The sequence below is a fragment of the Garra rufa genome, chromosome 24 (assembly GCF_049309525.1).
Source record: "Garra rufa chromosome 24, GarRuf1.0, whole genome shotgun sequence".
Lineage (NCBI taxonomy): Eukaryota > Metazoa > Chordata > Actinopteri > Cypriniformes > Cyprinidae > Garra > Garra rufa.
In genome coordinates, this window is record NC_133384.1 from 28,175,433 (window position 1) to 28,198,603 (window position 23,171).

Genomic DNA, 23,171 nt, shown 5'->3' on the forward strand with positions numbered 1-23,171 from the left:
AAACAAGAGCGGTAGCTCAACGTTTCCGCCAACATCTGATGAACTCTGGGACAAGGAAGCCATTTTAGAGAATTTTCCAGCCTGAACATATTGCACCTGTTAAATTATTTAGCCCCACTCTGTGGCTTGGCTCCGCACCACACTGAAAGCTGTAGCTACCGATTAGAGCCCCGAATGTCACCGTGGCAGGTCAACCTCCCTCGGCTTTCACTTATAGACTAATACCATCGCATTCATCGGCGTCTCATTATCTCAATTTTTAAACCAGAAAGAGCTTTACTTTTTTTCATCCGACTGTTTAAACCCTGTCAAAGCACATTCAATGTGAAGGGTCAGATGTTGGGGTGAAAACAAACTCTTATCTGCGACTCTCGCTGAGAGGTCAGGCGCTGGCTTCGCTACTACGTAATTATAAGCTAGTATAGCTCCCGCTTGGCCGTCAACCTTTCCTTTATCTCGCTCGACACACAGATGCCGCCGGTGATAAACACTGCGAGTAGATCCTTTAATACCTCCTCGGTTCTGTCACCTTTCGAGATATACCTTACCTGAGCGAGAGAAGACATAGGTGATGGGGAGCGTGACTCACAGCACTTAAAACTTTCCTCCGAGGATTTATAACCTTCAGTCAAACTGTTCTTCAGTTATTAATAGTCCATCTCAGTGTTTAAATCATGTTTACGACTGTGATATCTGATCAGAATGTGTAATTACCTTCAGAGAGTGAACAATCTTGTGCTTTCTTGTTTGTAGCTTTCTTGGCCTGGTCATTGAAAACACCACTTGGGGGCAGTGTTGAAATAAGCACGTCATTTTCTCAGCTCTCATATGAGGAAATGTGAGGTGCACTTTCCTAAACCGCTGTTTGCCCCGGTAGAACGGTAACGTGCAAAGGTCTTTCGCTTCTCAAGCCTTGACAGTCTGCCTCTCATCTAGGGTGTTGAGGTTTGGACTGGAGGATGTTTTTATTGCTTGTAGGTTGCTTTCTTATAGCTTTGGAGAATTAATGGACATTTCTTTTGTGTTTCATTTAGGTGTCAAAATTCATGAGATGAAAATGGAAGAACATGAGTCATTTGGATGGAGCTGAAAAATAAATGCGGATGGCGTAGCTCAGATCATTTGGCCTTGGTAAAATCTAATGAGAAATGTTTGACGCCATTTTTAAGTCTTGCAGTTTTGATCATTTAAAAGTCTGGCTTTTGATTGCAAATTGGTATCTTCTTGGCATATCTGGGTACAGTTTGACACGTTCAGATGCATAATGCATATGAGATGACTAGGTCTTTTTCTCAGGAAAAAACATCTTGGAAGCAGAATACTTAAGCAAAAGTTTATATATTACTTCCACTGTGTATGAAAAACAACACTTTTTTTTCTCCTTACAGGTGGATTTCCAGATGGTGGAGATCCAGATAATTATAAAGAGATTGTCAGCATTTAACATTACATTTGGCATCACATATATTTTTTTAAAAAAAAGCATTGCAGTGCTCACCAAAATTAAATTCCATTTCAGTTCAGTTTTTAACATTTAGAAACTCAAACTTAAATGCTTGTTTAGAGCTGACCCTTATAGTATTCAGACCAGTGTGGGGGCAAAACATCTCCTTTGACAGCCTATACATTATGGACGCCTGTTTCCGCCACTGAATAAAAAATAAAAAAGTAATTGCTACCTTTTTATTTCACAATGTTGACTTTTTTTCTTGAAATCGCAAGTTTACATCTTGAAGTTCTGACTTTTTTTCTCAGAATTGCGTGATATTATAAAGTCAGTATTGCGTAATATAAATTCACAATTGTGCGAAAACATTTAAACTTGCTATTTTGAGAAATAAAGTCAATTCTGAGAAATAAAGTCAGGATCGCAAGACAAACTCACAATTCAGACTTTTTTCCTCATAATTGCGAGTTTATATCTTGCAATTCTGACTTGTCACACAATTGCAAGTTAAGTCAGAATTGTGAGATATAAACTCGCAATTATGAGAACATATATGTCCCCCCCCCCCCTTAGAACTAGACTTTATAACTCGCATTTGAAAGAAAAAAGTCAGAATTGTGAGATTTTAAACTCACAATTTAGACTTTTTTGAGTTTATTACACACAATATTGAGGAAAAATAAGTCAGAATTGTGAGTTTGTATTACTCAGTTCTGCATGATATAAATTTGCGACTTATAAAGTCTGAATTGTGAGATATAAACTCACAATTCTGAGAACATATCAGTCTTTCAGGTCAGAAAAGGTTAGAATTGTTTTATCTCACAATTCTGACTTTATCGCATTGTGAGATATAAACTCACAATTCTGAGAACATATCAGTCTTTTTTTGCCCATTTTTTGCCACTTTATAACTTATACAAATTTTTTTTTAATAAAAAAAAGGCAGAATTGCGAGATAAAAAATCAGAATTAGTTTTATCTCACAATTCTGGCGTTATTGCAATTGCACGTTCATGTCCCGCGATTCGGAAATGATGCAATGTCAGCATTTATCGTTACAGTTTGCATTTGCGAGTTTATATCACACAATTCTGAGGAAAAGTAAAAAGTCCGAATTGCAAGATACAAACTCGCATTTGTGAGAAAAGTCAACTGCAAGATATAAACTTGCATTTGTGAGGAAAAAAAAATCAGAATTACGAGATAACTTGCATTTGTGGGAAAAAAGTCATAATTGTGACTTTATTTCAATTCTTTGCAAGGTTATATCTTGCAGTTCAGGCATTTTTTTCTGACATTAAAAAAAGTATTGCATGATATAAACAATTGTGAGAAAAAAAAACTTGCTAAACGTGCTATTCTGAGAAATAGTCTCAATTCTGAAAGAAGTCAGAATTGCAAGATAAATATACTCACAATTCTGACTTTTTTCATCAGAATTGTGAGTTTATATCTTGTAATTCTGATTTATTGACATGCAATTGTGAGTTAAGTTGGAATTGTGAGATATAAACGTACAATTCTGAAAACATTTTTTTGCCCCCTCAGAACTAGACTTTATAACTCGCAATAACAAATAATAAATAAGAAAGTCAGAATTGTGAGATGCAAACTTGCATTTGCGAGAAAAAAGTCAGAATTGCGAGCTTCTATAATACAGTTCTTCTAGTTGCTATAAGAACTATCATGACATACTTTTTTACTAGATTTATTGGAATAAAATATAGCCTATACATTTAAAAAGGTCTGTGGTTTTGTGATGGCAGACTTAAGTCTCATTCTTTCAGGGTTCCTGTGCCAGCTTAGCAGTTCCGTTTGAGATGAATAAGAATGTTAACAGATAATGTTATAAAAGAAAGACACGATTCTATAATAAGGTGTTGTTCATCTTTCTCCATCACAGCAAAAACAGCTTCAGGAGTAAGTAAATCCACCTGTAGTTATTAATTTACATACTTTGAGACTGGTTATTTATTAACCACCGAGGTTTGCTTTCTTCAGTTCGTAGAACCACATGAAGAATGTAGAGTACTTATGTATTTATAGGAGCTTCTTTTCTGTTTATAAAGTTCAAATATTTAGTTCTGTGGATGATATCACATCTGCGATCGTTAGATGTAGTTATTTGAAGACATGAGTCTTTGACAAACTGAACATTCTGTCAGAATTACATTCTGTCCCTCTCCAGTTCTCATCATTGAACCCTTGTTGATGTACCACAGACTCATAAGCAGTTGCCTTGTGCTTTGGGACCTTAAAAATTGATGTTAGAAAACATGTAGAAAGCTCTGGATCTCCCGGTCATCCGCTTTACCGCGGGCCCCATCATAGCCAGCTCAAAGTTCCCTCATGAGACCCAAATAAATGCTTTTTTAGAGATGAACAGAAGGCCAGAAAAGATTGAATCCTCTTTCTCTGAGGTGAGAAAGGGGTGCATCTCTGGAAATAGTCAGTGATAGATGAGATACATGGAGCAAGACAGTCTGGCCCGGTCTCCAGCCAAGCTGAATCAGACAAACCGTCTGCTTGTTTGTGTCTCTCTCTCTCGAGCGTGCACACATATCTCTCTCTCTGCTCTGCTTACACAGTACCCTTTTTTTTTTTTACAACTGATTACTTACCAGCAACAATACATCTATATTCATTTGTGCTGCATGCTCAGATTTTCACTTAATGAGTGTGCGCTTAAGCAAAACGCTGCACTCACTTGTTAAACGCTGGCCTTGGGACGTCTTCCCTGGAGCTCTCCAATGTTTTAAAGAGCACTTTTATTTAGCTGGCAAAGGTGTAGTACAACAAAGCATAATTAATACACATTTGTGAACCTTTGCATAATCAGCTTTTGTTTTGAGAGTTTTTGATCGTTTGATGCATTTCATTTCCCTGACTTTTTGTTTGTTTTAAATGCTGGTTTATTTACCAGGTTTGATTTGATTCCAATTTGAAGCTGATTCAATTTAGAGTCATTTTGGCATGCATATATACACCCAAAAGACCTGAAATCGAATAACAATATTCATTGTTATTTTACATTTGTTCAAATACTACTTGATACCTTTCTGGACCTTGAACGTGGTAGTTGCGTTGCTGTCTACGCAGGGTCAGAAAGTGCTTGGATTTAATCAAAAATACCTTCATTTCTGTTCTGAAGATGAACAAAAGACTTACAGGTTTGGAACGACATGAGGGTGAGTAATTAACAACATAATTTTCATTTTTAAGTAAGCTATTCCTTTAAGGTCATGACTCGAGTCAGTACTCTGGATATAGATGGTGATGGCGTTCATGGAGGAGCGGATGTTCTCCATATCTGCTCCCAGCATCATCTCATTGGCTTGCTTCAGTCATGAACAGCTACTGGAAATTGCTTCTTTCACCCACATAAGGGCAGTGCATCGGTTAACAGCATGTTTATTATGTTCACTCTGTGCTCTTCCTTGGGCTTCTGGATGCTCTGGGCTTATCTATGATTTAAGCTATTGTGAGTGACCTCAAAACGATGAAGGCCACCTTAGAGGGCAAGCACTGAGGGCAAGGGATTCTGAAATGGTGACAAAAATGAGCGAGTGACTGACAGCACAGTTTTAGCAGGGGGTGAAAGCATAGAAAGCAAAGAAGCAAATCAAATTAATCACAATGGAGAAAGTTCTATGACTTAAAGGGAGGAAAAAATACATAAACAGTGGGATCCAAAAGTCTGAGTAAAAAAAGTAGAATCCCAGATTGTTTTTATGTAATCTCAGACATAACTGTATTCGGTTAAACCTACTTATTCAAACAATGCACAAACCATTTAGTCTGGCCTTGAAGAGGTCCACAGTTCGAGATCTCTGGAATGTAATTGAGACATAAAAGCACATTCATTCAGTTCTGCTTCGTACAGCGGAGCACCGGCGGCTGAATTTGCATGCTGACGGCAAGGTTACTTTCAGATGCATTACGACTGCTGCGAGCTGTCATCAAGGATCTCATATTCAATCAGTGCGGCTTAATGCATTACAAGCAGACGTAGGAAATTTTAATGAGAGTTCCTAATTAGCCAATAGCTAAGTCATAATCACTTCAGAAACAAATTAAGCCATGGGTGTTTTGGAGGATAAATGTTCTGCCACTGTCCACACAGCCATGGCCTTTTTTTATTTAAAGCCATCATACTTATAAGTGGACTGACCAAGTTTTGAGAAGCTGGTAACCTCTGAATTATTATAGTACAGATGAATGGTAGACTTTTTTTGCTTGAAGTATGCATTGGATGGTCTTGTGGAATCCAACACTTGAGTAAAAACTTAAATAATTGTATATGTCCTTGTGTGTGTATATATATATATATATATATATATATATATATGAGCAATATCACAAGAGTAGCAGTGTGATATGGCTGTATATCAGCACAGCTGTGATTTGACCGTAGGCATGAGGCTGCGCAATAGCAGTATTATTTAAATTATAGTGGATTTGGGCATCCGCCGTCTCACTCGCTGTGAGTAATACTGCAAGCGGAGTGATAGAAACGATGAAAAGGTTGGAGTTCCGATTTCGATAGATTATCGCACTCCTCTCAGCCAATCAGATTCATCTACAGTTGAAGTCAGAAGTTTACACCCTCTTTTGAGAATCTGCAAAATGTTAATTATTTTACCGAAATAAGATATCAAATGCCTGTTATTGTTTATTTAGTACTGACCTGAATAAGATAGATTTCACATAAAAGATGTTTACATATAGTCCACAAGAGAAAATAATAGTTGATTTTATAAAAATGACCCCTTTCAAAAGTTTACATCTACTTGATTCTTAATACTTTGTTGTTACCTGAATGATCCACAGCTGTGTTTTTTTGTTTAGTGATAGTTGTTCATGAGTCCCTTGTTTGTCCTGAAAAGTTAAACTACCTGCTGTTCTTCAGAAAAATCCCTCAGATCCCACAAATTTGTTGGTTTTCCAGTATTTGTATGTATTTGAACCCTTTCCATCAATGACTGCATGATTTTGAGATCCATCTTTTCACACTGAGGACAACTGAGGGACTCAGTATGCAACTATTACAGAAGGTTCAAACGCTCACTGATGCTTCAGAAGAAAAAAAAAACATGCATTAAGAACTGGGGGGTGAGAACTTTTGAACAGAATGGAGATATACACATTTTTATTGTTTTGCCTTAATATCATATTTTTTCATTTAGTACTGCCCTTCAGAGGCTACAGAAGATAGTTACATGTTTTCCAGAGGACAAAATAAGTTCAACTTACCCTGATCTTCAAAAGTTTTTCACCCCCGACTCTTAATGCATGTTTTTTCCTTCTGGAGCATCAGTGAGCGTTTAACTGTTCAGGACAAGCAAGAGACTCATGAATAACTATCACTAAACAAAACAACACATCTGTGGATCATTCCGATAAGAACACCGTATTAAGAAACAAGGGGATGTAAACTTTTGAACGGGTCATTTTTATAAATTAAAATATAAATTTATTATTGTTTTTGTGCTTTTTTGTACCTTGTAGCTGGTTGATTTGGTTCATGGCCTACAACTCTTTAACGGAGACTTAAAAAAATCCCTTTGGGTAAAACAAATGAGAAAAATTGCTTCCACAAACATAGCAGCTGTAAAAGTCTATTAGGCATCATGCATTTGTTACAAATGACCCCTCCCCTCAGTATGACATCATATTTTTTGAAATGGCGTATTGGAAAAAAAACGGCCTCTCATTAAGCTCAGTGTTCTGTTTTTAGTGTTCGTTAGCAGCTGTGTAAGAGCTCTGTGGCATGTTTATAACACCCTGGTCTTTTTTTGCAGGATCATCTAAAAGGTTTTACACATACATCAAAATTTGTCCTCTGAAAGGCAGACCGTTTCACAGAATGCAGCATCTTTATGCTTGACTGTGGACGAACACGAATCCCGCAGCTTCGCCCAGAAGGATGCTGGCAAACATCGTAATGTGGAAAAAAAAATCTTTAACATCCTGAGCAAAGTGACACCACTGCAGTTTTTTTTTCTCCCTTGAGCTCTACGGAGGAAACATCACAGGCACATTGAGGCCACAGTTGCCGTTTGATTGATGTGTCAAACTGCCCATCTAGAAGATCTTTGCCTCCGGAGGCTGGCCTCTGTGTTGAAACGGAGAAGCGGCAGCTTTGATTGGCTGGGCTGGATGGTTTATCGTTTGCGCGTATGTGACACTATTATTCTGTCTCGTCTGTCTCACTACCTGTTGTTTAGAAACTATCTTGACATTTCAAGTGATTGTGACACTGTATATTGCTAAAAATATTCCTATTTTGTTTCACTCTTTTTTTCTCTTGTAAATATGCATTAGCTCAGGGGAAATATGCACATGCTCCATATTTGTAACGCTGTGTTAAAAAGTGAGCACTCGCTGACTCATTCATCATGTAAAAAATCACTTTTATGACTAATTTTTCTCTCCCTCTCAACCAAACAGATTAATTTCTAATATTCCTGCACATACATTCACGCCAAGAAAAATCATTTATTTTGAGAAATCTGCGCTCAGAATAGCTGCTGATGTCTGATGGTAATCAACCACGTATTAATTAAGGCACAATTGCTGAGTCAATGAAAGAGGCTGGTTAAATATTGATGTGTCTAAAAGGCCCATCACGGGAGACGGACAGCCAGGGTGATGGGACGGTGGCCACAGGCACAGTTCACGTCCTCTTACAGCAGCGGTGGGCTGAGTGCTAGATCAATGGGAGCTGCGCTTTGGTGTGGAATACAGAGAGAGAAACTCTGCTTCTTTCTCTGCAGCATCCAGGAAGCACAGCTTTCATGTACGGCAAATGTGTAAAGCTGACAAGCTCATTAGCAGCTTTGCCGTTACAGTCATGACACTCTGATGTACATAAAGAGCTTTTAGTTTACTGTCAGTGCCTTAATCTAGATCTCAGTTGTGGTTATTAAAAGCAATTCACTTCCCTTCAAGCAATTTAGTAGACTCAGTGGCCATATTGGTACAGTCCCTAAGCGGCTTTTTACCGGTCATGCTAGCACAGATTTTAAATGGGGAAAGGCCAAAATTGTTGTTTAAATAACATTTTAAGTCAAGGATAAAATCTTAATCTCTTTACCTCAAATCAAGCTTGGAAGCAAAATGTGTCCAGTTCGAAGTCGGTATTGCATAGTAGATATCTTTTGGTTTGGTACGTACCTCAGTTTTTTTCAATTATTTTAAACAGACAGAAGTGCTACGTACATGTAGCATGAGCAGTTGTTTTTGATTGAGTTGGTCTGTGTAATTTCTGTGGTCTGACCGTGGACATTAAGCTTGATCTGCGAATTATAAAGTCTAATTTTAAGGGGGAAAAGATTGATGTTCTCAGAAATGAGTTTATTTTTCACAATTCTGACTTAATAACACAACTGTGTGTTACAAAGTGTATTGTAAAGAAAAAAGTTGAGATGTAAACTTGCAATTCTGAGGGAAAAAAAACAGAATTGCGCGATATAAACTTGCAATTGCGAGTTATAAAGTAAACTCACAATTCTGACTTTTTCTCACAGTTGCGAGTTTGTATCTCACAATTCTGACTTTTTTTCTCACAACTGCAAGTTACAAAGTCCAATTTTGAGGGGGAAAAAGACTGACGTTCTCAGAATTAAGGTAATATCTCAATTATGACTTTTTTCCCCTCAAAATTACGTGATACAGACTTGCAATTCTGACTCTTTTTTCAGAATTGTAAGACAAACTCACAATTCTGACCTTTTTTCCTCACAATTGCAAGTTTATATCTCACAATTCTGACTCTTCGTGCAATTCTGACTTTTTTTCCTTGCAATTGCGAATTATACAGTCCAATATTGAGGGGGAAAAAGACTAATGTTCTCAGAATTGAGTTTATTTTTTACAAATTCTGACTTGATTACTCACAACTGTGTTACAAAGTATATTATAAAGAAAAAAAGTCATAATTGCGTGATGTAAACTTGCAATTGCAAGTTATAAAGTCAAACTCACAATTCTGACTTTTTTCTTACAATTGCGAGTTTATATCTCGCAATTCAGACTTTTTTTTCTCGCAATTGCGAGTTAAAAATGTCAATTTTGAGGGGAAAGAAGACTGCCATTCTCAGAATTTAGTTAATATCTCCATTCTGACTTTTTTCTCAGAATTGCATGATACAAACTCACAATTCAGATTTTTTTTTATTCTCAGAATTGAATATAAACTCACGATTCTGGCTTTTTTCTAGCAAATGCAAGTTTATATGCAATTCTGACTCTTTTTTTTCTCACAGTTGCGAGTTTATATCTCACAGTTCTAACTTTTCTTGCACTTTTGACTTTTTTTCTCGCAACTGTGAATGATAAAGTCCAATTTCTGTCCAAAACAGACTGATGTTCTCAGAATTGAGTTTATTTTTCACAAATTCTGACTTGATTACTCACAACTGTTACAAAGTGTATTATAAATAAAAAGTCATAATTATGTGATGTAAACTTACAAATGCGAGTTTATATCTCACAATTCAGACTTTTCTCGCAATTCTGACTTTTTTTTCCTCGCATTTGCGCGTTTAAAAGTCCAATTTTGAGGGGGAAAGAAGACTGACATTCTCAAAATTTAGTTAATATCTTCATTCTGACTTTTTTCTCAAAATTGCATGATACAAACTCACAATTCAGATTTTTTTTTTCTCTTACGATTCTGACTTTTTTCAAGCAAATGCAAGTTTATATCTCACAATTCTAACTTTTCTTGCAATTCTGACTTTTTTCTCGCAATTGCGAATTATAAAGTCCAATTTCTGTCCAAAAAGGACTGATGTTCTCAGAATTGAGTTTATTTTTCACAATCTTGACTTAATTACAACTGTTGTTACAAAGTGTCCCAATTGTGAGATGTAAACTCAAAAACAGTCAGAATTACGAGATGTAAACTTGTAATTGCGAGAAAAAAAGTCTGAATTGTGAGATAAAAAATTGCAATTAATTTTTTTTTTATTCAGTGGTGGAAATGGGCTTCTATAAAAACCCGAAAACCGACTGTTACACCTCTGAAGAAACGTCTTAAACCAGCTGAAACTGGTTTGGTGGTCCTATCTACTCTCTCAGTTTTGGCGGATCTGTTTAGTTTTATCTAAACTTATTTTTTTTTCCTTTAGCAGGGACCTCTTAAAATCCAAATTGATTGATGAAATGAGAGCAGTGTTGATTTTTGTTTTTGTGGTTCACTATGTAGGGCATCTAAACTGATCACCTGTCAGGTTCCATCTTAGAATTATAACTTAGCAGGCAACTGTCTATGTAGGCGGTAAGCAGCAAGACTCGAGGTGTGTGCATGTTTTGTTCAGACGGTTGTCATCTTCTCTCTGCATCGAACCTACAGGTAACATGGAAAGAAATGCCCTCATACACTACTACAAATAAACACAAACACGCATTCCATGGCATGTTTTATTCATAGGATGTTGTATGCAGTCTATATGGCTCCATTTACGCCTCAGTCCTGAACGGATAAACTAAGAGGCGACAACAATGCAACAGCTGGCCTGCTGAGATATTTCCATTTACTTTCAGATAAACCTTTGTTAGTGCTTTTCTGCTTTTTCTACATAGTTCCATTGCTGATTGTATAGAGTGGTTGTGTGTGTGTGGCATATTAAAACAGATTTATTGTTTTGTGTTGCATAGGTGTGTGTGCACGAGATGGATCCGTCTGTTCTCCCGAGTCTACTATTTGGGCCAAAGCAATCCTGCTCTCTCCAGGGATGGCCCTGAGAAGCAAACACATAAATAAGGACGTTTTGGAGTGGCAAACACTTGGCTTGGCCTTTTTTGTGACGTATATACTGCACTGAGCAGTATATATCCAATATATCCAAGTATAGATTCCCTCACCACTAATGGGCTCTTTGCGTTGTTAAAATCCTCCCCAGTCATGCTTCGCTTTGCAGGCTTGTTTTACCGCACAAAGACACAAGGCTTATGGTAATGTTAACTAAAGACTTTGTCGATTAAGTTACAGTAACAGGTCTAGACTTGGTGCTGATTGCGGGCGGTTTGTGACACAACCAATCAGCTTGATTGATTGGCCCGCTCTGCGTTCTCAGGCAAGCTGATTGGCATGTTAACGACATCAGCATGGAAAGCCACAAAGTCAGGCAAGCGTTTCATGACAGTTAGCTGACCAGCCTAAATGTCTTAGGTCATCTTGTTGAGTTTTTTTGTGTGTGGGTAAAATGCTTAATTGTATCTCCCGCTTAATTTTCGTAAAATACCGATCTTCTTCTGTGTACGTGGCCCTGTACAAGCTTGATCAATGGATGATATAATCCAACAAACCCTTCAACCTTCAAATATAGTCATAGACAAACATTGAAAACCCTTAAAGAGTCAATTAGATGGTTAAATGACCCATCAGAAAGATAAATGCATAGCACGACGTAAAAATCCATCAGCATCAGTCCCAGCAAGGCAGGTAATTGCATTAGCCTTTGAGTAGACCCATCTGTCCGTGGCTGGTGTGAATCCTGACTCGTGAAATAATAAATCAGCGGAAAAGCAAGTCTGTCAGGTGTTTCGCGAACTCGAGCCGTGGTGATTTGCGTGCCGTGGGGTCCTCTACTACCTTGAGCGTGCAAGCATGACAACAACAGATGCTTTTTGTCTCTTCGTCCCCCACGGCTTGTCTTTTGTTTGTCCTTGACAGCTGAGAAAGCATGAAGGATTCCCTTTGTTCAGTCAAGTGCAGTCACTAACTATTGCGGGACACCTCCCTTCTGATAAACGGTTTGGAAATGGGCGCACTGAGTCGGAGAAATGTTTCCACATAGTGTAGATTTTGCTGTAATGAGCATTCATGTGCAGTTGATAATTAGCAGGAATTGTTGTAGCATTGGTGTTTTTGTTTAGATTGTGGATTTTATTTTATTTTTCTGGAAAGACATTAATACTTTATTTAGCATTAAAGGGATAGTTCACACACAAATGCAAATGTAACCCATGATTTACTCACCCTCAAGCCATCCTAGGTGTATATGACTTTCTTCTTTCAGATGAATATGTTCAGAGTTATATTAAAAATGTCCTGGCTCTTCCAAGCTTTTAATGGCAGTGAATGGGTGTTGAGATTTTAAAGCCCCAAAAAGTGCATCCATCAATCATGAAAAGTACTCCTCACAGCTCTGGTAGGTTAAAAAAGGCCTTCTGAAGCAAAGTGATGCATTTGTGTAAGAAAAATATCCATATTTAAAACTTTATAAATCATAATCTCTAGCTTTCACAAACTGTTGTAGTCACGTTCATGAAAGTGGCATTCCAACGGATGACGTAGATGTAGCGTAAACTCTGGTGAGAAGTAACAAATGAAAATTAAAACACTGGTTAAGAACTACAAAAGCATTTGTAAAGAAAACTTTTGAAGAATTACGATATGGGCCATTCTAGAGAGTTGGAAACGTCTTGAAAGAATTGTCTTTTTACAAAAAATTTGTATGTTTGCAAATTGTATAATATCCAAAGTACACATTTCTAGTAATTGTGCAGTTAATTCTCATATTGTATTTTTAATAAGTTTTGGAATATTTGTCCTCTCCCCAAATTTGTCACTACTGAAACACAGTAATAATAATTTTATTAAAAGGGTTACATTGACCTATTAAGATTTTGCTTACATCTAGATTGTAAATCTATATTTTTTTGTATTTAGTTAATTTTTTTTCAGAGGTAAATCCATAATTTCATTTTTAACAATATTTCAAGTGTTATTTATGAGATTTGTTGTAGTTTTGGATTCCCCTTTTTTTTCTGTAAAAGGCAAAGAGTTGATCATACTGATTTTACAGTTAAGGATTCATTAGTTTGAATATACACTGAGCCAAAAACTATCATAACATCTTATTTGATAATTCAGCATACTTTATTTTTGACAAAACACCCCATGTTCTGGTAGTAACAGTAACGCTTTGGTAGCAACCACATCACATTACAGAATTTGAACTTGCATACCAAAACACTACTGAAACACAAAAAATGCATAACTTTACTAAAATGAAGTTCATTTCCTCCAAATATGAGGGTTATGTGTTCTCTTTTTCTGAACAACAGAGATGTCACTACCGAAACTGCACCAAATGTTTTGGTAGTGACAATTTTGGATACTTTCGAACCTAGCTCAAAGATCATCAGCACATGGTTAACTAATACAGTTTTGAACAGTGGTATACATATAAAAACTAAATGTTATTAAATAACTCCCAAAAACTGCTTAATTGCAGAAAAAAAAGGTGTTCGGTAGTGACATTCCTTAAAGTTACACAGATTTTTCAGACTTTTGAACACATTTACCTCAAAATTATGAGATCTACTCAGGAGATCTATACAGGAATATTTCCTGATCATTAATGTAGGGGTGTAGTTAAAATCACTCTCAGCCAATGGATAAACACACTGTTTCGGTAGTGACATGAAAAATGCGGGACACATTTTTTTACATAGTTTCAAAATTTACAAAGAAAATATATATTTGAACTTTGCTTTTTAAAAAGAATCAAAACGATACTTTTTAAAAAACAACAATGGAAAAAAATACAAAAAATATTTCAATATCATTTTCATAAGTTGAAATTTAGCGGTTAGGGTTTGGGACAGCACCTCTCAATTGAAAGTACCCAATAAATTATGATTTTGTATATATTAAGCTTGCTAATATTTTAAATATTATAGTGGGTTTCAATAGATAATGGAAGGATCTTAATAAACATCTACGATTAAAATACTTAATGCTTTTTAAATGTGTTTTTTGGTTGTGGGACAGCAGTCTGCACCAATTCTGTAGAAAGGCCCATATAACCCTGCTAAAAAAAACCTGCTAAAACCAGCATAGGCTGGTTGGCTGGTTTTAGCTAGTTATAGCTGGTCAGCAAGCTGGTTTTAGAGGGGTTTTGGCCACTTTCCTGGCCAGGCTGGTCAGGCTGGGAGACCACCAGCTAAAACCCGCCTGACCAGCCTGGCAAGGCTGGGAGACCAGCTAAAACCAGCTACTTCCAGCTTAAACCAGCCTACACTCTTAAAAATAAAGGTGCTTCAAAAGGTTCTTTAAGCGATGCCATAGAAGAACCATTTTTGGTTCCACAAAGAACCATTCTGTCAAAGGATAAAACAACCATTTCTTGCTTACCTTTTTATAATCTGAAGAACTTTATTTGCCTCAAAGAAACAAAAAGCCTATTGTGAAACAAAATGGTTTTTCAGATGTTAAAGGTTCTATATAGCTAAAAAGGTTCTTCTATGGCATCATGAAGCACCTTTATTTTTGAGTGTAGGCTGGTTTAGCTGTTTTTTTTTTTTCAGCATGGAAGCCAATAGGAGACTGGTTTTCCTTTGCTGTAAACAAAACTTGGTTCTTGTGAGATTAGCTTATTCTCCGGGTTGTGGAGCAACACAAAACATGTGAGAACCATTGTGTGTTACCATACTACCAGCAGAATTATTTTTCCCTACACTTAACATGTGGTGCTTTGTCAGGAAGCTAATCCTTTGGTACTGTCTCCATTATGCTCAGCCTCATTCCTCATTGCAAACAAGCGCTGCCGTCTATTGATCAGGACCTGCCACAAAACTGATTAGACACCTCTCCCTGCTCTCTGACTGCCATATCAATCCTGCCTACTTCACCACTATCAGCTCATATAAAGATATCAGCTGACGCTCTGCATTAACTAGCACAGAGCGCTTACATTAGCCGCTACAGATGAAGGTGAAGGGGACATATTTTTTTAGCCCAAGGCTGCATACGTATGTAATTAACTAATAATCTCTCCCAGGGATTGTTTTTAATCACCTTCCGCTGCCATTAACTTGTTTATTTTTATTGCGTTACCATTTTTGCGGGAGATTTTGGAAGGGCATTCGGTGTGGACTGGGTTAGTGTGTGTGTTGACGCTGTGGTGTACAAAGGAGTTAATATGGTACTGTTTGCATGTCTCTGGGTTTTATGTGGTCCATATGGTGACTACTGAGATACTGTGGGGGGTAGAGAAAAAAAGCAGAGAGAAAGTAAGTGGTATGATGGCCAGCACTAATGAAACAGCTCCTGCATTGTAGACACACAGCTACCTGTGCTGATTCATTGGATGACTCAGACAGCACACATCCTGTGAGACGGCCTGATATGGCTGAGAGCTCCAACAGAAATCACTCCACTATATCCTGCTCATTAACTTACAGTTATTCAATGCCTGGAAATTAAACAGGCTGGGCAATGGGCAATATGCACAGGGCTGTGTACTAATAATTTTTTAAAAGCATTTAGATTGAAATAAAATGCAGATATTTTTAAAGGCCCTTGCAAAGTTTCAAACCAGTCTATTAAGTGTCCTGTAATATGGTAGTCATATAACTTTAGAGTTATTATTATTATATATATATATATATATATATTTAAAAAGTAAACAGTTCAAAAGTTGCAAGAGTTTGGAATAAGTTGCTTATGCTCACCAAAACTGCATATATTTTATCAAAAATATGTGACCCTGGACCACAAAACCAGTCTTAAGTGGCTAGGGTATATTTGTAGCAATAGCCAAAAATACATTCTATGGGTCAAAATGATTGATTTTTCTTTTATGCCAAAGATCATTAGGATATTAAGTAAAGATCATGTTCCATGAAGATATTTAGTACATTTCTACTGTAAATATATCAAAACTTAGTATTTGATTAGTGATATGCATGCATGACCATTATGACTGGTTTTATGGTCCAGGGTTACATATAGTATAGTAGTATAGTTTTAATATTTTAAAATATTAGATTTTTTTAAAAATATTTTATTACATTTTTTAAATTAATTTTCAGCATCATTACTCCGGTCTTCAGTGTCACATGATCCTTCAGAAATTAATCTAATATGTTTTTTTGGTGCACAATAAATTTTTAGCATTATCAACTTTCATACAAGTTGCTGCTTAATATTTTTGTGAAAACATTTTGAATTATTATTATAGTTTTTTTATTCAGAAAATGCTCAAAAGTACAGCTTTTATTTGAAATAGAAACATTTTAACACGTTAAATTGTTTCAGTGTGACGTTACTTACTTGTTACTTACTTGTCTTTAAAAAATACTTTTGAAAGTACTACATATAAAAGGCATTAATATTTAAATTTTTTGTATTACTACCTTAACTACTATGATAATTAGGGCCCCATGAAATACATACAAAACGCATGTCTAATTAATAAAAATCATGAAATGTACACAATTTAACAAATTACTTTTTAAGGCCCTATGAAGTGTTTGTGTTTTTCCTCAAATTCTATTCTTACCAAAATTCTATTTTTACCAAATTCTATTTTCCATTAATTTTATGGATTCCATTTTAATAGCCTCATTAAAATCAAAAGCATCTCTAATAAATTGTTATATATATATATATATATATATATATATATATATTAGTGGTGGGCCGTTATCGGCGTTAACGTGAGACTCTTATCGGGCGACAAAAAAAAATATCGCCGTTAATCTATTCTCAAAGTTGGGTTGGGAGCTGGGTCTATACTACGCAAGCTGTGATGACTTTCACCTTGATAGTTTAGCACGGATGTATACCTAGCCGAATTGCACTGTAGGGGGCGAGAACGAGTCTTGCCTACTGTGAAATTACCACATCAAACGAGAGGTGCTAACATGGATGTAGCTATGAAGCTGCCGGGTTTGCTTCAGGGCAGTTGCGTTGCTAGACCCTTTTTACTGGGGCACGTGCGTGAGTTATAATTTACTTTGATAATCCCGAAATAAAGACATTAAACTTTATGCAACAACTGAATTGACACTTCTAAAAGCAACGCAGTTTAACCGAAGACTATGCACACAGATATCCATGCCCTGCACGTTGCAGTTAAATACACAGACGCGCACGGGCATGGATATCTGCGTGCTGTTCACAGACACTAGTCCATATCACGTTTTAATTTAAGTGTACATGGCCTAATTTTGATTTAACTGGCCTTATTTAATATTTAAATAGCCTGTTATATAATTAAATTAATAATGACAATGATAATATTGTATATTGAGTTTACTGTTTTGGAAATGTAAGTGTAAAATGCACATTTCTTCAAAAAATTTCTAGCCAGTTAATATATTATTGTATTAATATTAACTCTTAGTACAGTGGTTCTCAAACTTTTTTGCTCGCGCCTCCCTTTAAACCTTTACAAAATCTGGCGCCCCCTCCCGAAAATACCTATCCCACCTAAGACTAATAAATGATTTTACTAAACATAATGAAAAATTTATGCTTAGGTAAAAAAGAAAAAGAAAAGCTACAGGACAAAAACACATGCAACACTTGAAACATAAAAAAATAGCACAGGGAGAATAACTGTTATTATTATAATTCTCTATGTTATTTATTTATTTATTTATTGTGGGTTTCATGCTGTCCTAAGGCATAGCAGGGCTTGAAATTAACTTTTTTACTTGGTAGCACTGGTACTCCCAACTTCAAAAAGTTAGGAGCACCAAAAAAATATAGGAGCACCCAATTTATTTTTAGTAATGTGCCGATCTTGATTCTTCTTGGCTGATTCTGATTGCAGATGTTTTTCAAGCAAATGGGCTGATTCTGAGAGCCTTTTTTATATATTTATTTTACGCCTTAAACAAGGGACAGGAATGAATGAAAATATGAGTACACGAACAAGTTAATTTTCTCTATTGTAAGTACAGCCGTTTAAATTACAGGCAGCCAGTATAAATAGCAAAAAAATAAACGACACAGTTCTTTCTTAGTCGTGAAGGCAATAAATGCAGCCATAATCAAAGTAGGCTACTGTTTCAATATTCAAAGTGCAAATAGAGACCGAATTTTCCCATCATGATACAGAGCTATAGAAAACTACACAACTGATTATAGCCCAATACTAATAACAGCCTAGATATTTTATGTAGCCTAATTTGCGCGCATTGGGGAGTCGATCTCTAAACGTGGGGTATTAAAATTGCTTTTGAATGCATGTGCGCGTTTTACTTTTGGTTTCATCTTAACGATCGCGCGAAACAGCGGCGCTGTGCATGCATTCTACAATACAAGACATTAATTTTACAAAACCATTTGAAAGTGGGAGGACACAAACAGGATTTTTAAAAAGCCCCAAGTGGAAATTTCGCCCCTGCGTGAGCTGAACTCTGCCGCTGAGTTATCGTTTGTGAATGTATGCTGTTGTACAGTATACCGAGACTGAGGCGCCAGAATGCCGCAGTTCAGCGGAGTGCAGCGTCAGTGACATCTCTGCTGGACGTGACAAAGCGACAGTTGCAAATCATTTTAACTTTGAAGCCGAGAGCAATTATACCTCGTCAAAATTTCTGCATTGAGCTTTTGAATGACCAGCACCTGCCTGGGTCTGTGCGAATTCATCTATGGTTTTATCTTCTCTTTCACACACCGATCCATCTCCCATTCTAAGTGACGTCCTTTGGCTGTTTACGTTTTTATACTTATTTTTCTGCTGATGGCCCGCGCCCCCCTGCAATACTCGTGCGCCCCCCACTTTGAGAACCACTGTCTTAGTATAATCACTACTTCAAAGGTGATTGACATTTTTAGGCCTATAAATGAGAGAATCCCATATTAGGATTCATGTTTTATAGATTTATTTGTCAGGTCTTTATTTTGTCACTTTCACTGCACAAGAATAAGTCGACAGTTCTATGCTGTAAAAGAGGTTTACACAGAGCTCCGAGACACCCTGTGACTACAACAGCAATTGAATATTTCAGGATGTTAAAAATGTCAGATGTCTTATGTCATGCTGTCACGATTACATAACTGTGTAGATTTACTGTGCGTCCAAATGTGTTTCTTTCCATTTGATTTCTCTGAGGTGAGTATAACATCATATTTCCGAAAAGACAGACTCTGGTACATGTTTGTATTTGTCCATATTATCTGCTGGTGGAAAGACAGCAATGGGCGGTGCTGACAAGCAGGCGGCTTGTGCTTGTTTTCTCAGTACCTGCTCTATCTTCTTAACTGAAATCCAGTTGGTTTTGCTGAAATTGTGTAAACAAAGCTGTTAGAGAATCGTGAGTCTGACACTGCAACATTAGCTTTACCAGTGATGAGAGTTAGAGCGGGACTGTACGTACAAATCAGTACCAGAAGATAGTACTGTTCGGGAAAACCTGTTTGGAAGCAATCTTTTGCAGCCTCATGACTCAGATATTGTGAGTTAACATCAATCCAGTGGTCTGTGATTGAACTATATGCCATGCTTAGGAAGTTTTACCTGTCCACAAACGGAGACAGCACCTTATGATCGTTTTCTAAATGTAGCCAGTCAAATGACAGGCCAGCAGGTGTCCTGTCGGTGTAGATGGCTGTAATTGAGGCAGAACTATGCAGGGAGAGACTGCAAAATGAGGAGGGGGCTGCGTCTGTCTCCAGAGGGTGTGATCCCGTGTAATTCCCACCTAGCTGATTGAGTTCCCTGTCTGCTGATTGTATCACTTCCTGTTTGTCGTAGCGCATACCTTGAGTTGAAGCTCCGTCGAGTTAAACTATTATTTTCTATTTTTAAATCTAAAAACAATTCTATACACCATAATTTTTGTTTTTCATAACATGTGAATATACACCCTGTTGTGTTTTACAACAAAAACAATCGGAACGCCTTGTTATCATTAGTTTTTATTTGCTTTCCCGAGCCTGCTACTTAGTTAGCTTATAGCGCGTTTAGCACTTGCCAGCGTGGTCGCGGCTAATCTTGCTTACATTGTTTATTCTCTATTCACACACATTTCAACTGTTTACTCACTGTTACTTGCTTTAATGGCGAATTTGTGTCTACCTTTGAGTGCAGGTGAAGACACGTTCGAGCTGCACGCGGTGCGGGTCGAGCTGGAAGCCGTGGAGAAGCAGATCCAGGGGTTGCTCAAACGGCAGTTTGAGTTGCAGGAGAGGAAGACTGCACTCGAATCTGTCCGGGTAAGTATTCAGCACGATACTAACACCCTCATCACCTCTACTCCGTGTGCTTCTCTGCACAGGTCAGGCGCACCCAGGACGCGATCATCCCGGCTGTCGTTCACTCCGGCGCCGGGACACCACGGACCCTGGGTGCAGCAGCAGCCGAAGACGCGAGCCAGGCCCCGGGCGAGGACCTCCCCCCCTCCGCCGCCTCCGGTCTTCGAGATCTCCACCCGGAACCGCTTCGCTCCCCTCCGCGAGACGGAACACGACGCTGTGATCGTCGGAGACTCCATCGTCCGGTACGTTCGTGCTAACTTAGCTAACGGTAAAGTGCACACTCGCTGTTTCTCTGGTGCTCGCGTTCTCGATGTTGCTTCACAGATACCTGCCATCCTGAAGGACGATGTGAGCGTCGGCGCGATCGTCCTGCACGCGGGCGTGAACGACGTCAAGCTGCGGCAGACGGAGGTCCTGAAGAGGGATTTCGGGAGCCTGATCGAGACGGTACGCAGCACAGCGCCCGCGACGAAGATCATCGTGTCAGGACCGCTTCCCACGTATCGACGTGGACACGAAAGGTTCAGTAGACTTTTTGCGCTAAATGAATGGTTGTTGTCATGGTGTAAAGAACAGAAACTGCTCTTTGTTAATAATTGGAATCTTTTCTGGGAGCGCCCTAGGCTTTACCGCGCTGATGGCCTGCACCCCAGCAGAGTCGGAGCAGAACTGCTGTCGGACAACATCTCCAGGACGCTGCGCTCCATTTGACTAGTAAGCAATTCTTCAAATAGTTGCGATGATGGCTTTTGTTATGCACATTTAAACGATAGTACTGGTGCTGTCCAATCTATAAAGACTGTGTCTGTTCCTCGAATAGTGAGGTCAAAACAAAAATTTAATGCAGGATCTAGAAAAAATCTAATCGTGATTAAACCAGAAAAATGCACAATAAATGAACAAAAACAATTTTTAAAGCTTGGGCTCCTAAATATTAGATCACTCGCACCCAAAGCACTTATTGTAAATGAAATAATCACAGATAATAGTTTTGATGTACTCTGCTTGACTGAAACTTGGCTAAAACCAAATGATTTTATTGGTCTGAATGAGTCTACTCCACCAAACTACTGTTATAAGCATGAGCCCCGTCAGATCGGTCGTGGCGGTGGTGTTGCAACAATTTATAGTGATATTTTCAATGTTACTCAGAAAACAGGGTACAGGTTTAATTCATTTGAAGTACTCCTACTTAATGTTACTCTGTCAGATATGCAAAATAAATCTCTCCTATCACTTGCTCTGGCTACTGTGTATAGACCTCCAGGGACGTATACAGATTTCCTAAAAGAATTTGCAGATTTCCTTTCTGACCTATTGGTTAATTTTGATAAAGCATTAATTGTTGGAGATTTTAACATTCATGTTGATAATGCAAATGATGCGTTAGGACTTGCGTTTACTGACCTGTTAAACTCTTTTGGAGTCAAACAAAACGTCACTGGGCCCACTCATCGTTTTAATCATACACTAGATCTAATTATATCGCACGGACTTGATCTTACTGATATAGATATCGTACCTCAAAGCGATGATGTTACCGATCATTTCCTCGTATCGTGCATGCTGCGTTCCACTGATGTTAACTATATAGCTCCGCGCTATCGTCTGGGCAGAACTATTGTTCCTGCTACCAAAGATAGATTCGCAAATAACCTGCCTGATTTATCTCAACTGCTCTGTGCACCCATAAATAAACATGAACTAGACAAAATGACTAGTAACATAGGCACTATCTTCTCTAATACATTAGAATCTGTTGCACCAATCAAGCTAAAAAAGGTTAGAGAAAAACGTACTGCGCCATGGTACAACAGTAATACCCATTCTCTAAAAAAAGAAACTCGTAATCTTGAGCGTAAATGGAGAAAAACTAACTTAGAAGTTTTTAAAATTGCATGGAAAAACAGTATGTCCAGCTATAGACGGGCTTTAAAAGCTGCTAGAGCCGAGTATATCCACCAACTCATAGAAAAAAACCAAAACAATCCAAGGTTTTTATTTAGCACAGTGGCTAGATTAACAAATAACCAAACACCTCCTGACCTGAATATTCCTGCACAGTTTAATAGTAATGTCTTTATGAATTTCTTTACTGATAAAATAGACAACATTAGAAATACAATAACAAATATAGTTACTACTGCAACTGATACTTCAACATTAGTCATTACACCGGAAGAAAAACTGCAGTGCTTTACAACTATAGAACAGAAAGAATTAAATAAACTTATCACCACATCTAAACCAACAACATGCCTATTAGATCCTGTACCCACTAAATTACTAAAAGAGTTGTTACCTGTAGCAGAAGTACCGCTTCTTAATATTGTTAACTCATCGTTATCTTTAGGTCATGTCCCAAAACCATTCAAACTAGCGGTTATTAAACCTCTTATTAAGAAACCACAGCTAGACCCTAGTGAACTGGCAAATTACAGACCCATTTCTAATCTTCCATTTATGTCTAAAATTCTAGAAAAAGTTGTGTCTGCTCAATTGTGCTCCTTCTTGCAAAATAATAATATCTTTGAAGAATTTCAGTCAGGTTTCAGGCCCCATCATAGCACAGAAACTGCACTTGTAAAAATCACAAACGACTTGCTACTTGCGGCAGGTCAAGGCTGCGTCTCATTGCTAGTTTTACTTGATCTTAGTGCTGCGTTCGACACTATAGATCATGAAATACTCATAGATCGATTACAAAACTAT